Source organism: Podarcis tiliguerta, assembly GCF_965153285.1.
Source record: "Podarcis tiliguerta genome assembly, chromosome: 10".
NCBI lineage: Eukaryota > Metazoa > Chordata > Lepidosauria > Squamata > Lacertidae > Podarcis > Podarcis tiliguerta.
In genome coordinates this window covers 28,439,486-28,458,392 of record NC_139543.1, presented here as the reverse complement: position 1 = coordinate 28,458,392, position 18,907 = coordinate 28,439,486, and positions in this window count along the sequence as shown.

Genomic DNA, 18,907 nt, shown 5'->3' with positions numbered 1-18,907 from the left:
TGCAGCTGAGAACATTTATCTTAGCCCTTAGGAAAGAAAATAAAACCTTTGTTTTGTGTGTAAGTATAGGTTCAGGTTTCATTATTTAGCAATATTTTAAGGGCTTAGGAAGCTGCTGTCTACTGAGTTCATCTAGTTCAGTGATGGCCAAACTTGGCCCTCCAGCTGTTTTGGGACTACAACTCCCATCATTCCTAGCTAACAGGACCAGTGGTCAGGGATGATGGGAATTGTAGTCCCAAAACAGCTGGAGGGCCAAGTTTGGCTATCACTGATCTAGTTGGTCTGTACTAAACTGTCAGTGGATGTCCCAAGGTTTCAGCTATTTGAATAGGATGCCCACCTTTACAGTAGTTCTGCTTCCGGTTTCCTGCTGTGACCTAAGATGAGTATCTATTGTTCTGCTCATCCATTTGATTTACACCTGAATAATCCCAGTGCATCTATAAATTGAATACTTTTACAGCCAATTATTTAGTACCACGGTTGCTACACCTCTGCTCTCTATTGATTCCTGTCATGCCTGCCAAGTACATAACATAAAAGTCAAAAAGGCAGTTACTTCACTGCCAGCTCTTTGGTTATGCCAACACAGTTGTGACCCAAAGCGCAGGCTTCACCAAGAGTATCATGGTAACAACATTTGGTTGGTGCACTTCCATAAAGTCATCTGGAGCGATGTGGTCAGCAGAAAACCTTTCTCCAGTGTGCGTACTCATTGTTAGACCTTAGTTCTGGATTCCATAGGTGGAAGGAATACATCTGCATTGTGGCAAGTTGTTTACATCAGATGGTCTGCTGGCCCCACCTTGACTTCCAAATAATTTGATATTATTGTCGTTATCTCTTCCTGTTGATTGACTCTTCTATCTTTCATGTCTAGAATCACAGCACATCCACTGCAAGCCAAGATAGTGGCAAATAGGACATGCTTTTGATTTTTCAGTGCAAATGTCATCCTAATCTTTTTGTCGTTGCTGTTTGTTTTCTTGCTGATAGTTAAATCGACTGAGCTGTGCACTGAGAAGATGACACAGCTGAACAATCTGATGGAATTAAATAGTTTCTCATAATTTCTATGCTGTTAAGTGGCACAAAGAGCATTACCTAATCACTGCTTGTCAGCCTTTGCTGTTTAATTCCCATCCTAGAGATCTTTCATGTTTACTCTTCTGTGCCACTGGAAAATGCTCCCAGATGATATATTTTAAACATTTAAATACTTGATCGTACAAACCTGTCTGCTCCCACTGCACAGTCTGTCAATGTAAAGACTTAGTAAAATTTTCAACTGTGAACTCTGTTTGTGCCACCATCATAAATAAATACCTTATGCTGTAAATAAAAAAAACTAGACTTTCTGCCACATCAGTCTCTTCTAATGAAGACATTGCTAATTTGAAAGAAACCTACTAACTGCCAATAAAAATATACCAGTACTCATCTCGTCTCTCTGTTTCTCTTAGACGCTTGGCTTCCACAATAAACAAGGGATGGTGAGAGTTAATGTTATACTTACATTAGCAGAGTTTAACCCAGATTCAAGTCTTTGCTCAGCTATGAAGCAGTAGACTACATGGCCTTGGGGCATGTCACTATGTTCCTGCCTTACATACCTCACAATGTTACAAAAGAAAATATGAAGAAGATGGAACTGTGTATTATTATTATTATTATTATTATTATTATTATTATTATTAATTGATTTTATATATTGCCCTATACCCAGAGGTCTCAGGGCGGTTCACAGAATAAAATCAAAATATAAAACCACAAAATACATAAAATAAAAACAACAACAACCCAATAACCCCCCAAAAACCACACATTTCAAAAGGATGACATGGATGACATGCTATCCTTTGGGTGAAGGAAGGAATACAAATACCATACACAAATAACTATTTGTTATGACAGGCACAGCCAACACCCACTTGGAGTAGAAGACAAATTTTGCCCCCAAACACTCTCTCTCTCTCTCCTCTCTCTCTCTCTCTCTCTCTCTCTCTCTCTCTCTCTCACACACACACACACACACACACACACACACAAATCCTGATTTATCTACAATGAGGAACCTTCTCTTTCTTGGGATCCAATTTCACTTCTTGAGAGGAGGGATACAGGCTTGGTCCATGCTCCTGTTCACTCTGCATCCAGGGTGCAGCTGCTGCTAGTTCAGGAACGGCTACACACATAACATAACCCCAATCCGTATCTATCCTGTCATTTCTTATGAAATGCTGCGTTTTGATGCTTTTGCCTCCAAGCCAGTTTCAACCAAATTGAGAAAAAGAACGACCTAGCTGCATTAAAGCCAATAAGATGTGCGCACTCCTAGTTATCCTGGATCTGAGTGACATCTGAAGTGATGCTCCGGAGACTTCTGTGTTTACTACATAAGGAAATAAGAGTAACAACAACATCATAAGAAGAGCCCATTGGATCAGGACAATGGCCCATCTAGTCAATCAATCAACCTTTATTGTTATGATCTCAGATCAACCACGCCCATCTAGTCCAGTATCATCTTCCCCCTGCAGCCCACCAGAGGCCCACAAAGCAGCATTCAAACACAAGAGCACTCTCTCCTGGCATTCAGAAGTGTTGCTGCATCCAACTGTGGAGGGCAGAGAATAGCCATCAGGGCTGGTAACCTTCCATAGCTTTCTCCATGCCCTTGTCCGATCCTCTTTTAAAGCCATCTAGGTTGGTGGTCGTCACTGCCTCCTGTGGGAGCAACTTCCACAGTTTAACTACGTGATAACTAGCAAACAATATGCCACACTATACTGCATTGTCTTGGAAGATTTAATATTGTGCTCAAAACATCTATAGACCATATACAGTGATACCTCAGGTTAAGAACTTAATTCGTTCTGGAGGTCCGTTCTTAACCTGAAACTGTTCTTAACCTGAGGTACCACTTTAGCTAATGGGGCCTATCGCTGATGCCGCACAATTTCTGTTCTCATCCTGAAGCAAAGTTCTTAACCCAAGGTACTACTTCTGGGTTAGCGGAGTCTGTAACCTGAAGCGTCAGTAACCCAAGGTACCACTGTAGTCAGAGGATTCTGATTCCCACCCCCTCCCTCCAAAGCTTTGCACCGTTTTATGGGGAAAGTGAATTCATACATTTTTATGCACCATAATTAACTGTTGTTGTTTCTCAGACATAGTCCCTTGATATCTTTCACATGAAGAGCTCATTAGATTCCTAGTGGGAGAGCATATGGAAATGCAAGATGATGGAAAACATTGAAGAATGAGTATTTGCTCTTACGTTACAAAATACCTTTGTGTTCATACCAAGTGTGAATAAAACAAAGCATATTCCCAAAATAGTATTTTCCCAGGTTGAGGCATCGCTTTGTCTTTTGTGTAATGTAAGCGTTACCTCTGTTCTGCATATTCCTTTATGTATTTCACTTACTATTCATGGGGCGTTCAAGATGAGCTATGTCACAAACTATGATTGCACATTATAAGGGTGCTATTTCTGGAATGTATAGAATGTCTGTAGGCTCTTCACTGGTTTAGAATGGGTTTAATTTTCAATTTTTAGTTCTTGCACTATTGTCATAATTATATATGTACCAATTGATACGTTAGAGTCTTATTGTTTGTCTTCTGTTCTCGTTTCCCCAAACTGTCATAAGCATATAGCCTCTTCAGTACAGTACTTTACTTTTACATTCAAGATTTGAACACATTCAACTCTATCTTCCAACGTGAAACCCAAAACGGTGTGTGTCTGTGGTTTCCAGGTAGTCTCCATTCTAGGCACGAATGAGACGCAGACCTGCTGACCTCAAGCAAGGTGCTGAGGTCATTGGGATAGCTGCCATGCGGATAAATCTGGTATCCAATAACTTACTGAGCGATTTTCAAATCTTTCATATCCCAGAAAGATGATTGGATCTAGCAGTTTCTCAGTATTCCTTCAGAAGTTCAGACCCACTATGAGAGCGCCCTGCCCCTAGGCAGACGCTGTCACTCTGACGTGTACTCTAATTGCCTAACTAGGATCTGCTCTGAGCCCCATGTAGTTATTGCATGTTCTACCCATATGCTTTCAGTTACAGTGCTGCAAGAGAGCCCCAGGCAACTACCTTGTATGCATTGTGCTTCCTTTGAGCATCACTATTCCTTCCTACCAGATTTTTATTTTTTTTTAAAAAAACTAAATACCCACCAGATTTGACAATAGAAAAGAGACAGATTTGGGACTAGCCGAATTTGGGACAGGCACCATTAGCAATACCTGCACTACCCCTGCTTTTGACCCCACAACAAATTAAAAAGATGATGACTGAGGTTGAAGGACTTTCCTAGGCAGCAGATAGAGACTGGAAGACAATGGGAACTCATTCAAACTTTTCACAGAAGCAGAAGAAAACATACCTTGTGAAAAACGTACACGTCCCACTTTGGTTCTCTTCGGGATTCAGCTCTTTGCAGTTTCTTTCCAAGTGTCTCTAGCGAAAATATTTGAGCGTGTCCTCAGCCCCCAATCTTTACTCTCCATATCACGCAGGCTGTCTGGGTTGGTCTGAAATCTCTTTAAGGGCATTTTAATTCTCTGCAGAAACTCCAGACAGGCTGTGGAGGCTTTGTGTCACAACTTTAAAATTATTTAAATGTACTTTGTCTGTGCACAGACATAAACTCTTGTCAACTCATTCACAATAAAAAGCCATGGTGCCTTAAGCTACTTTTTAAAAACCAGCCACAGGACTGCCAAGGTGACCTTTCCTGCTGTTTCAATTACAGAGTGTTGCCATCATTTAACTATTAGAATGATGGAATGTGTGCACTTTGATATCTGAGTGGCAACATTTCAGGCCAGGGAGATCTCTATGAGTGGGCAGATTATAGATCTAAAGACTCGCATCAAGGAATTAAAGGTAAGCAGCCATAAGTATGATGAAGAACTGGCTAGCCAGAAGCTGCCTTCTGAGGCTGGAATCTAAAAATCTTTTTCAAAAGCTGCAGGGAAATCACAATATTTCTAATTGATTTTAATAATCAATACTGACAATTTTGTTCTTGCTTGCATCTACAAGGAAACTGCATTCTGTCTGGCTTTGTGGGAGGAAAATTTCATATGCCCTTCAAAATAAGAAAGTAATGGACCTTTATAAGGCTTCTTTTCATGCAGTTTAAGCTGAAATACATTACAACGTTATATGACATTTGAAACGAGCTTCTATATTTTATTCAATAAGCTTTATAAGCTTCATTACCAAATTCCCCAGCATCATTTGGCTCTACTGTTTTGACCATCAGTCACTACTGAAACAGGTAGGAAAACACCCACTCAGAAATGAACATGCTCCTATCAAATTGAAATGCAAAAGAGCTAAGATTGTCAAGCTGGATCAAATATCTACAAGAGAAAACTCCAGTTAGAGGCCAAAATATACTGTAATTCTTTGAGCACGTATCTCTGGCTAGCTATACTTTTGTGTCTTTTCGAATATAATAAATAAACCCACTGGCATTCATTTCAGCAAATAAAAATGCAGCGGTAATAGATATGTAAATCCAGGCAAGTAAACTGAACGCGTTTCACTCATGAATAATTATATAAAGGGGGGAGGGAAAGGAAAAGGCAGCATGAATATTCAAAGCTGTGCACCAAGTCTGATAACGAGCAAAAATTATTGCTGAGTAACCATTCAAAATAATGTACAGAATTTTGCAGGGATTATAAATTTTCAGTGAATGGTTAGATATCCGGTTAGATATTCCAATGTTCTGCTACTGTGACAGCAACGACAACACATCTCACAATATTCATTATTTCACAGTGGGACTTAACAGTTGCTTTACATTCTATTTTTCCTTTCTACACAGACAAAATGTTGCATGTGAGCCCGTCAACTCCGTGTTTATGCAGTAATGCATGCAACAGTATATGAACCAAGGAAAGAGAAATGCCACATCAAGGAGCAGCAATTGGCTGTAGATCCATGACAGAAAACACATATTGACCATTTTGTGTTCATGTGGTCAAGGGCTTAGGCCAAATCTGGCTCCCAGGTATGAGTTGCTCTATTTTGCCGTATTTCAAAAAGTGAAATTCCAGACAGTTGTTCAGGGTGTTTTTTTTAAAAAAAGTTTTGCCCAAAGAAATGATTTTTTTTTAAAGCTATTTTTAAGGAGATTCGCCAAAATCTAGACTTCTGACATCAGTTGCCATGTCTGGATTTTCCCAGATATTTCCACCTGGACACTGCTTCTGACTGCAGTATTCCGGCTATGTCTGGGAAAATTTGGACGTATGGCAACCAGACTCTATGATAAAATGAAGAGGTAAACACATAGTCGCTGTACATATGTACCTTTAAAACACATTTTAGGTATACATAAACATCACCAATCCCTTATGTGGTACAATAATTATTGACTGGATGGCCACAAGGAGATATAACGTACTAGTGAATATACACTATGGTAGGGCAAAGTGGAAGACTGGAACATTATTTTAGGATCACACATTTAAGGGTTCATGTGCAAAACTTCCTTTAAGAGAGGAAAAAATGTATACTGGAGTGTGAGTTAAACCTGAATCTCTGGAGCTTCTTTTTTTGCTGAAACTGAAAAAAAATAAGAGTTTGTGCTGCAAAGAAGGACTAGAGGTTAAGAGAACATTTAGAATCAGAACCGACAGGGAAGAAAGGGGAGAAGAAGGTTAAGCTCTTACGTTCTACGTTATATTTCTGGGGAGGAAAGTGTAACCATATTTCTGGTTCCCAAAAGGCAGGGGACAATAAAATAAAATAAAATGTGATGTGCTCACACTAGGAAAGTCCAAATGCAGAACCTCAGAGAGGTTGTTCTGAGATCATAAATAAGTGAGGCAATGCTCTCAAACAGTGCCAGATTTAGGTATAATCTAAACAAGCTATAGCTTAGGGCCTCATTCTCTTGGGGGGGCCTCAAAAAAATTAAAGGAAAAAACTGGATGTACATTTCAAAAATATAAGATAAAAAACAAATAAAATGGCTTTAGATGCCTATTAGGTCTCTAAATTACCATATAGCATATATTCAACACAAAAAACAGTGATAATTTGTTGTTGGCAAAGGACAGCTAGACATATAAAGGGCCCCATTACCTTCAGTAGCTTAGGGCCTCATCAAACCTAAATCCAGCCCTGCTCTCAAACTCCAAAAGTCAGAGTCTGTGGCTGTAATTGTTCTGAAAACATAGTCATCATCATCATCATCATTAAGATTTTGGATCCCTTCTTCACCATGAGGTACCCGGGTGGGTTACAGAAATATAAAAATACAATATTAAAATCAGTTAAAACAAATTGCAGTCAATAGAATAGGAAGGCAAAAAGATTCATATATACAACATGAATGCATTCAACTGCAAAATCCAAATGAATGTCCCATTATGCACTGGGGTATAAAATGATACCGTTTCTGGACTAGGGGCTCCAATATAAATTTCCCCACTCTTTGTCCTGTGAAAGGTAAGTGAAAATTGGCACAATGGAGGTAATGAGCTGCACCTATTGAATCGTGGAAAGTTAAATAGCATAAAGTGGGAAAACAGTGACTGGGCACCCTGATATTCAGCTTTGAGGGATATTCTTCTGAACCACCTTAGAGAAATACATCATTTCTCTTTCCTTGGTTCATATACTTTTCATTAATAATTGCTTGGTCAACCCATTCATCTGTCTTAATTAACACACTCATGATTTAAATGGAAAGGACATCCCTGGTTTCAGTAGCTTTTAAAAAAATATGCAAATGAGGCTCTCTCTTTTTCAGATGGCTACTCTTCCAATGCTTTTCAGAGAGAAAACAACAAGCACCATCTCTTGATTGCCAGAGTTTAGCAATCTGGATGTAAAAGTTGTGTTATAGAGCTGAGAGAATGGTTTGTTGCTAGACTACATGGGTACACAATATGAAGTGTCTGGTATGCAACCTCCATGCAAAATTTGTGTGTTTTTTTTAAAGCATTTCTTTAATTGCTTTCATGTGACATATACCATTTTCCATTTTCTTTTAAAGCCAGCTTGTTATAGCTTTTCATAAGAATGCTTAGAGTAGAGGAAATAATCCTGAGGAAATTGACTTGACAGATCTTCCTTCTCCTGTTGCTCGGAATGTCCACTTTTATTACTGTTTCTTTTTGTACACTTCCCTTTTATGAAGTCTTCCCAATGTTGAGGTAAATCAGAGGTACCTGGCATGCACATCTGGTAAGCCCACGGTGCAACTCTGACACATATCTAGAGCTGTTATTCTCAGGTGATTTTTAGATGCCCAAGGTATGGATGGGGGAACCAGTCTGTTCTCTGTTAGTGTGTGCTCCTTCTTATGCCCATTCTGTCCCTTTCTTCAAAAAATATACATTTCTAACTTCTTTTCCTTGGTATAAGTACACACATTTGAAATGCATACTCAGCTTCCTGAAGGACCCCCCTCCTTTGCTACAGACTCCCTCGTGTTTTAAGGTCAGAAAAGGAAGCATATTTGTTGTTCCACTGCCCTCTGTAGTTCAAAAAAATGTACAATCTTTTTACCCTGACATTTTACACCCAAGTTGTATATTTTAAGAGCCACCTTATTTCTGTGATTGTACTCTAAATTGCTTTAATCTGTTTTTAACATTGTGTTTGAATTGCTGTACCCCACCCTAGGACCTTAGGGGGATGGGTGAGATCATCATCATCATCACAGCAATTAATGGTAAGATAATTTTAGAACAGGGGTCAGCTAACTTTTTCAGCAGGGGGCCGGTCCATTCTCCCTCAGACCTTGTGGGGGGCCAGACTAGAAGAGGAAGAGGAAGAGGAAAAAAAAATGAATGAATTCCTATGCCCCACAAATAACCCAGAGATGCATTTTAAATAAAAGCACACATTCTACTCATGTAAAAACACCAGACAGGCCCCACAGATAACCCAGAGATGCATTTTAAATACAGTGGTGCCTCGCAAGACGAAAAGAATCCGTTCCGCGAGTCTTTTCGTCTTGCGGTTTTTTCGTCTTGCGAAGCAAGCCCATTGGCGGATTAGCGCTATTAGCGCTATTGACAGTTTAAGGGCTAAAAACGGCTTTTTAAGGCTTAAGGGATTAGCGGTTTTGCTGCTAAAATGCTTTTAGCAGCTTAGCGCTTCAGAAAAAGGGGTTTTGGAGCGAAAAAACCCCTCAAAATTTTTCGTCAATTTTCGTCTTGCAAAGCAAGCCCATAGGGAAATTCGTCTTGCGAAGCGCCTCTGCAAACGGAAAACCCTTTCGTCTTGCGGGTTTTCCGTCTTGCGAGGCATTCGTCTTGCGGGGCACCACTGTAAAAGGACACATTCTACTCATGTAAAAACATGCTGATTCCTGGACCACCCACGGGCCAGATTGAGAAGGTGATTGGGCCGCATGCAGTCCCTGGGCCTTAGGTTGCCTACTCATAGTTTTAGAAGCTGAGAATTGCTTCAATACAATTGGGAGGTGGATAAATAAGTTCCCTCCTGCATGTCAGCAGGCGCTGTGCGAAACAGGTCAGCTTTTATCAGAATCTGCCAAAATGTAATTCCTCAAGTATCCCCAGCCCAAACTTGGCATACCCTGAAGCAGAGCTTTTCTTCAACCGGAACTCGCCGGAACTCAGTTCCGGCCCCTCTCAGGTGGGCGCCATTGCCATTCTAAGAGAATGAGGGAGGCATTCATGGTCCGTTTGAGCACCTCTTTTTATAGAAAAACAGCACTGCCCTGAAGCATTATAGATTTAAAGGGTTGGAAAAATTAGAGCAGGGATTGACTTTTTTTTTTGGAGCCAGAGAACACCTCTAGGACTTTGAGAAAGTGTTGTGAGTGCCACTCACAAAATGGCTGCCATAGGGACGTGGCATAGCACAAAAATGGCTGCCATGGAGGTGTGTAAGAGAGGCCAAGCCAGTAGAAACAGGACGTGATTAGGAAGATCAAACAGTTTCTCATGCGTAGTGGATTTTTTAGGAGATATTTATGGAAACCTTTTGCAGATGTCATAGGAGGTACTGTCAGGTACACTCATGCCCACAGGCACCATGTTGGTGAACCCTGAGTTAGAAGCTTCTATTACAACCCAGTCACTACTTACTCTTAACTACTGGCTTACAGGTGAGGGCAGGTGAACAGGCCACAGCATCAACAGCAAAGAGGAGGGGAATCAGAGTCAGGAGGCTGCAGCTATTAGTAGGGGGTCCCCTACTATGGCATAGCCCTTGGCAGCTGCCAGACAACAGCAACTCCTGGCAGCCCCAATAGTAGTAGCAGCAGCATTACAATAATGTGTGTGATAAAACTGGAATCTAATCTGATATGACACAATCAGCTGAAATGAGCCTGTACTTCTAGTGGCTGCTGATTTTCACTTTTAAACATAAATAATATAAGACTGCTTGGATAGCAGCCTAGTGAGCATCATAAGTATATATTATTTAATGGGTACCAATTACAAGTAGAAGCATTACCATGGTGGAAATGTATCAGTAAACACCATCATGCCTGTCTGAGTCTTGGCTAGTGTATGTATTTTTATCCCCAGAAATGAAAAAAGCTAGCAAACTTTACAGCAGATGAGGAATTAAGCCATTTCAAATTGTTTTGACTGTATATTTTGATTCTTTAAGACAGCATTTATGAGCTGCCAGAAAAATTATAAGACACACAATTTGCAGCTCCACTACTCCAGATAACTTTATATAGTCTGTATGTCTGATTCTCTCCCTCCCTCCCCCTCTCACACACAACACACAATGCACAAACTCTCTCTCTCCATTACAGCACACCCTCTGATTTTGGATGTTCAACCTATAGAAAAACAGGATATAGGTGTGAGGCAGCTGGCTCCAAAAACATATTTATTCCCTTCAATGACATTGCTATAATTCACTCACCATGGTCATTCCTGTTAGTGATTAAAATTAGCCAATTTGAACACAAACTTTTTTTTGTTCTCTCTTGTGAATTATTATGTAGCATCTTGTACAACTGGAAAAATAGCATTTGAGGGTGATTTGGATGCATTAAAAGAGCAGTGTCAAATGCTTATTCCCAGAGTTTTTAGCATACGCTGGTAGTCTCTTGAGAGTCATATATTTGTAATTCTGTAGTCACAACCATCTGGGGAAGTTTGGTCTCCCTGGCTTTCCATTAGTAGACACTTGTGGTTAGTAACATTAGTAAGAACCATGGATATTGTAGCCCCATGAGGATGTTGTAGCCCTATGCATATTTACGTAGAAGTATGCCCCACTGGACTCTGTGAAGCAATATGCAAAGTAAATATGTATAGAATCAGGATAAACAATTTATCTTTTAGCATCTTCTAAGGCACTGCAGTGTATACACTTGCCTACTTTTCCACCTCTTTCAGTTTCAGCACTTTAAAAGATCCTGCTACATAAACCTGTGAAAAAGCAACTGAAAGCACAATCTGTTGGGGCAGAAGGGACATTGCTCAATGGTAGAGCAACAGCTTTCCATTTCGAAGATTCCATTTCAACATCTCCAGCTAGGGCTGAGAAGAAATCCTGATTGGATCTTGCAGAGCCACGGCCAGACAGTGTAGACAGAGTTGGTCTGGCTGAGCATAAGGCACTTTTCTGTGTTCCTAGCTCTATGCCTGCCAACTCACAAGTGAAGACCCACTTGGTCTAATGGGTCTTAGTCCCCAGTATGTGAGCACAGGACTGCAGCCTTGTTTCCCTTGCCTGTTTTTAATCAAGTTGCGAACATATATTACATATTTTACACACAAATTTTCCCGAGTTATCTCCAAGATGATAATAAGCAGGCGACAGTATCTGTGCTATCGTACATTCTTGGCATGCAAGTCATTTCTCTGAAAAATGATAGTATAATCTAACAAAGCACAGAACAATCTATCATCTCCTCTCACTGTATAAAAGAGCACAACAACCTCAGAATACATTAATTGTACAGATCATACCCAAGCCCTGTTTTCTAGGAGAGATGATACTTTCTACATCTACTTGTGTCCTCAACTGTCACACAGATCACAAACCAGCTCTTCTATCTCTGTCTAGCAAAGGATGTGTTCCCCATGTCCTATTTCAATTAGCTTAAGTACCCTGTCTATTCTATGACAGGATGCTTTAAGTCATCCTCATTTCCTTTCCCCCCACCAGCCATGGCTCTTCCTTTGGCATTTAGTCCTAATCATCCATTCTGTGGTCTATCTCAGATGATCCTCCGAGCCTTGGTTTTGAGGATTAAGAATGTGGTGGAGCTTTTGCAATCCACCCTCCTGTCTTGCATGCTGATTTCTTCCTCGGTTTCTGGGTTTCTCTAATCATATTCTCCATATTAAGCAACCATGCCAACCTTAACTAAACCACAATTTGCAAACCAACCTTGAAGTCGATGCTAATTGCAGTTGCATGGTGCAAACCTCATGGCAAACTGGATAGAACAAGTTGGAAATGGTAGAGGAACCTCACATGCAAGAGGGGTGTGTGGGAACAAGGTGCGTGGAAGCTGTTAGAGGAACATTCCAGATTATCCCAACCATGGAAGATGATGTCTAAACTGGGCCCATGTGTTTCACATCTCAGCTAATTGAAATTGGTTGAAATTGATGAAACCTTCCATTAGGAGAGCTACTGTAGATCAGTAGAGCATATGTGTTGCATCTCCAGTTTAAAAGGATCTAGCAGTATACTGGATAGCTTTTGTCAGAGTAGATAATACAGTGGAACCTTGGTTCTTGAACTTAATCCATTCTGGGAGTCCTTTCGACTCCTGAAACCATTCGAAAACCAAGGCACAGCTTCCAATTGGCTGCAGGAGCTTCCTGCACTCAAGCGGAAGTTGCATTGGAAGTTCAGCTTCTGAAAAATGTTCGCAAACTGGAACACTTACTTCCGGGTTTGCGACGTTCGGGAGCTGATTTGTTCGGGAGCCAAGCCATTCGAGTACCAAGGTACCACTGTACTGAGTTAGATGGACACATTACTGTTGTGTCCACATTATTGGACACATTACTGCTTGTATACACATTAATGTTTACCGTGGCTCTGGTTCATTCCCACTCTTGGTGTTTAAGCTGAGTACATGTGATGTTAGCCACAATCAGTGCCAGATTTATGTATAAGCTAAGCAAGCTATAGCTTAGGGTGTAGGGAAACAAATCAGGTAATGTGCATTGGGTGAAGAGATCCCCGCCTCCTCTCTGGTGTCTATAGCAATGCAAAAATGCAACTTTAAACAAAGCAAAGTGGGATTGCCTCACATTATTATCATCATCATCCTTGATTTATTAATCACTGTCTAAACCACCATCTTTTCCTGCCAACCTAGCAGTTCGAAAGCACGTCAAAGTGCAAGTAGATAAATACGTACCGCTCCCGCGGGAAGGTAAACGGCGTTTCCGTGCGCTGCTCTGGTTCACCAGAAGTGGCTTAGTCATGCTGGCCACATGACCCGGAAGCTGTACGCCGGCTCCCTCAGCCAATAAAGCGAGATGAGCGCCACAACCCCAGAGTCGATCACGACTGGACCTAATGGTCAGGGGGTCCCTTTACCTTTAAACCACCATCTTAATACAATTAAGCCAGCAATATGTACACAACCCCAGTATAAAGCAGCTTCTTACATTTCTAAATATCTTATTTCTAAGAGTAAATAAAACTTGCTATCTTGATAACTTCGGGCTATTTTTGATGTCAAATGGGGTGGCGGGGGAGGAATCTATCCCCACAGGCAAGTATATATATGGAAGATGTGGAAATGCGGCTCTAACCTGTGTCTGAAATCATAGGGACTTTGCAAGGACTGGAGCTGTATGAGACAGGAAAGTGATTTTTCAGTGATAAAATACTGTTGTATGAGCAACTTTCTGTTGATCTCTTTTTTAAAACCAAGGGAGACATGTGTGAGAAACATAGGAATTAAATTGTGAGACACTCCTAGTGCCGTAGCACTAAATCTTGCAAATGTCTTCCATATCATGGCATTAGACAATTTTACATAGGAAGATTAAACAATTAAGAATTGCCATTCTGGCTTCATCCTTCTTTAAATAGTGGAGATAATTAAAAAGAAGGGCTTAGCTTTTATTTTCACACTGCTAGTTTGCTATGAGAAAGGTCACAACCTATGTTCTGACTTCAGTGTTTAATGAATTGATATGTCTAATCAGAGGAAAAACAACTGAATTTCCAATGAGGTGATGGACTAAGTCTGGTCTAGGCTGCAGCTAAGGTGCAACTATCCATTAGGGATTGCAAATGGTTTTGTGGGGTTTCTTCTTCTTTGTTTTTCTATGGAGGAATCTTTATGGGTCCCTCACTTGCAATTTGAAATGTTACATCCAAAACACAGATCTAGCACTTCACTGAGGACAAGCCCTAATACTCTGAATGTACAATGTTGTCTTCGTGCATTGCTAGCTATCTGAAGCAGCTTCATGGGACATATTGTAGTACAGCTGATGAGATGACACACATATACAACAATCAACCAGTTCTAGAGATCATTGTCCTGAGACATGAGTGGTAATATTCAATAATCCGATACCATGGTAATTGTTGTGTGGAACTGAGTCATGTAAAAAGTGAAAGTTGAAGATGAGAATGAGAAAGCAAATTCACAAATCCCTAAATACACTGGAAATTGTCATTGGAATTAAAAATCTCTGTTGGCTGTGCCTCAGAACTCATGTTTGAGGTGAGATTTGGACAACCATACATTATCCACTAGACCACACATTCTTCCTGAAAAAGTCAATGAGTTATTTTTATCAATTCTGTTAACAATACAAGAACATCGCCAGTGTGCAACCTGATGTGGCTCTGAATGGTCAGCTTTTTCATGACTCCATGATATTATGGCTTCAAGGATCACCTTCCCTCCAATCCTTGCTTACTTTCAGCATTCCATAGTTTTGTCAAACATTCCAGAGCTTTCAAAAATTCAAAATCAAGCCATTAAACAAAAAGCATATGGCATGATTCAGATTTCCTTAGAATGGAATTTGCAGTACAATCCTATCAATGTTCATGTAAGTTCTACTAGTTTCAATAGGATTTACTGCCAACTAAGAGTGCATATAACAGCAGCCTGAGGCTGCAATCATATATGCACCTAACTAAGAAGTAAGGTCCATTGAACTCAATGAGTCTTATGCCTGAGTAAACATGCATGAGATCAGGCTGTTAGACTTTCTGAAGCTGAGGATACTGAACTTCTAGAAACAGGGATAATGGCAGATTTACCTTTGCAACACAGAGAAGAAAATGCTAATGGTGTCTGTCTGACCAATGGGATTCAACGGAATTTCTGTCTACGTGGAACATAATAGAAAAGACTCCAAGATTTCAAGGACTAGGCATGTGTCATTCATTATTTTGTACATGCTGCTTACTGCTTACTCATTCAGTGATTTTTGTTACAGCTGCTTAGTAAAGCCCTAACGACTGCATACTCCCAGGCAGGGATGACAGAGCATGCCCTGAAATCTCAAATCTGCCATTCCGTACCTGTCTGAGAGCTTCCAGTTCCTGACATATTAATATCCCATTAAAGTAGTTCTCCGAGGGAGTGTAATGTAACAACTATTCAATAAATGTCTATCATTTGTTTGAGGTTATTCCTTTGTGTGTGCCAACACTTTATTTCATCACTTAATTACAAAATCAAGTGCTAAGGATTTTGCTACTTTAATCCATATCAACCATTGCTAGATATATGTGTGAGTAGTGGGGAAGAAAGCCTTACTTGAAGGACAGTGTAAATGTGAAACAATAAACAGCTGTGAGAGAAAATGGTCCCTACTATGCATTTCTGTCTTCACAAATGTAGTCTTTGACAACTATTCCACAAATTTCCACAAACTGTCTACAAGTCAAATCCAAATTAATGCAATCCAGGCATTCTGAAAGGCAGCTCAACAACTTTTGGGGTATCTTGGTTTTTACTTTTTGAAATATGGCAGCCCGACTTGTCCACTATATAAATGTCCACTATATAAATACCAGTTTCTTCATGGATCCAAGTGACTGAGATATGGCTGGATAACAGGGAATGCTTCTTGCTCTCCTGTCACAGAAATCGTTGTTGTTGTTGTTTAGTCGTTTAGTCGTGTCCGACTCTTCGTGACCCCATGGACCAGAGCACGCCAGGCACTCCTGTCTTCCACTGCCTCCCGCAGTTTGGTCAAACTCATGCTGGTAGCTTCACGAACACTGTCCAACCATCTCGTCCTCTGTCGTCCCCTTCTCCTTGTGCCCTCCATCTTTCCCAGGGAGTCTTCTCTTCTCATGAGGTGGTGTATGATGCCAAAATTAATCCTCCTGAAGAAAGTTAGAAACAAGGGGAAGCTAAGCCCTGGGAAGGTGAAAATGGTATATGGACTGAGGCCCCCAGAACTCAGAGTAGCCATGACTCTGCAGGATTGTGCCAATGGCCAAAGCAATTCGGTTTTCTCACAGCTGTCAAAAGTGTGCCTGTGTGTGTGTGTGAGAGAGAGGGGGGGGATTTGACATACAATTTGGTCTATGGTTGCACCTGTGTAGCTAATTAATTTTGGGAAGTGGATTACAAATTACAAATTTTCTTCTGAAAGAAAAAGACATTACTACTTAAGACAATGATAATAGCATTTTCCAGACTGCTGAATGTATACAGCATTCCCAGCGATTGGCTTGTTGTATAAGCACATAAGCAAGGCTTACATTAGACTAATGGCTTTCTTAAAGGGTTTTGCTACATTTTTATCAAAAGGGAGTTTGTGTTAATATAAATATATACCTTCTAGTCTCTGCAGTTTCCAAACAATGATGAGTTTGAGCAGTTGTTCAATAAAACATTTTCTCTGGTCTTCCCTTGTCACACCTCAGTCCTTTCACCTCTTGCCTGTATCCAACCTACGCTGAAATCATCTACCTCTCCCATTCTTTGGACCATTTGAAACACTTCCTCAAATCGTAGATCAGCTTTCCATTAGAATCTCATGGTTTTGCTGCATACTCTTTTTCTTCCCTTATTTCTTTGTCTCCAGCATGGCCCCTCCAAACTCTCCCACCTTGCCCAAGAGTCATGTGCTCCCTTTTAGTTACTCTAGGTCATCCCGCTTTACTGGTTATCATGCCTGGAATTTCTTACCAGAAATACTTTTTTGTTCTTTCCTCTCTTCATTCAGATCCCTCTTCAAGACCAGCTTTTTTTCTGTGAAGCCCATGGCTTAAGTCAGAAATGGTGGATGTTATGGGCTCCAGCTCTCATAAGACCCAGTCAGGCATGGCCAATGTTTTGGAGCTGGAGTACATTGGCATCTAAAGGGCAATGAGTAGGCCTTACCTCCATGGCTTAATTCATTAATGTACATCTCCAGCTGGAACAAAGCCTAAATAAATACGGTTGTGTGTACTTCTATTAGTTATTCCTTTGTTATTCTCTTCTCTCTCATGTTCTCTCTCCTTATTGTTTTGGCACACTATCAAAATTTAGATTGTAAGAACTTTAAGACAGGGAACTGCCTTTTCCGGTTTCCTGCACCTTGATGGTGCTATGTAATAAGTTAACAATTAAAAAGGCCTGCTAGCTAAAGTTTGCATTTCTTAGCGCAGAAAGTATTGATCTGATGTGTAGAGATCTTTCCTATTCTACTTAATTCAAAAGGGTTCTGGAAGCTTCTCTGTGTGAAAGAAGCAAGCAGGAGGTTCCTGATGTTTGGGTTATACCTTCAGAGAAGCTGAGTACAGCTGGCTTAAGCTGCTTCTCTTATCTCTTCTGTCAAGGTCATGCTGACTAAAAAAAATAGGCCAGAAGGAGCCTGGGTTTCACTTTCTCTTTCCAACTCTTTTCCTTCTGGTGTGGTGTTCAGGGATGAAGGAAGCGTTGTGACACCTGTGGTGGGTTTCGCTACGTAGGGCGCATGTGCCATATGTAGTGATGCCACACATGTGCTGTATAGCGCTTTGCCTCCGGCGCTGCTCCAGCAGTCCGTATGGTGCTGGGGCAGCGCCGATGGCAAACCGCAAAGTACAGTGTATATGTGGCGTCGCGCACATGTGCTGTACATACGCTGCAGCCACGAACAGAGGATCCTCCACATGCGGCTGTGGTGGCACAATGGCTGCTCACGCTGCCGCGAGCACCCGCCAGGTGACTTCTTGTCACCCCCGCAGACATGGAACCCGGGGCATACCATTCCCCCCCCCCGTTGCGATGCCACTGGTGGTGTTTTGTACATAGTATGCTTAGTGTTAAGGTTTAGACTTATTAAAAGTTATTGTAAGTTTAAGTTAAGTCTGCTGCAACTGGATTTCTTATGGACAGTCCCAATCCTGAATGTATTGGATTTGTGACCATTATGCTCATTGGCCTTCAGTAGCAGTAAAGCTCTGCTGGATGATCAGTATTGAGTAGAATTTCAATGACACTTATATGTGGTTGGAAGTGCCTGGGTAATTGTTAACTACCCATTGTATCCAACAATTAATAGTTACTCAAAAATACGTTCCTATTTAATGGGCCCTAATTTTTTAATACATTTTCTTTTCAAAAACAAGGGAATCCCAGTGCCAAAAAACAGGCTGGTTTAAGAGTAGAGTTAAGCCTATCTCATGTTGACTCAAGCTCCACAAAGCCAGGAAACGGGAAGCTAAAGCTTTAATAGACTTGCTCTTTGATCAGCAGCAATGTTTTGCAATGTTGCAGCTTGTGGTTAGCCTCCATGCACCCTGTGTTGTCCTATGAAGCATCAGAAGCTTCCTGTCTTGCTAGAATTGACTCAAACCTATTCATTCCTTACATCAGTAGCTGGCAGAATGGGTTAAAGAGTGAGAAGGACACTTCTTCCGCCTCCCTTCACCATCCTTATGCTAACTCACCACCAGAGAAGAGGTTTTGATGTGTCACTACATCTGTTCTC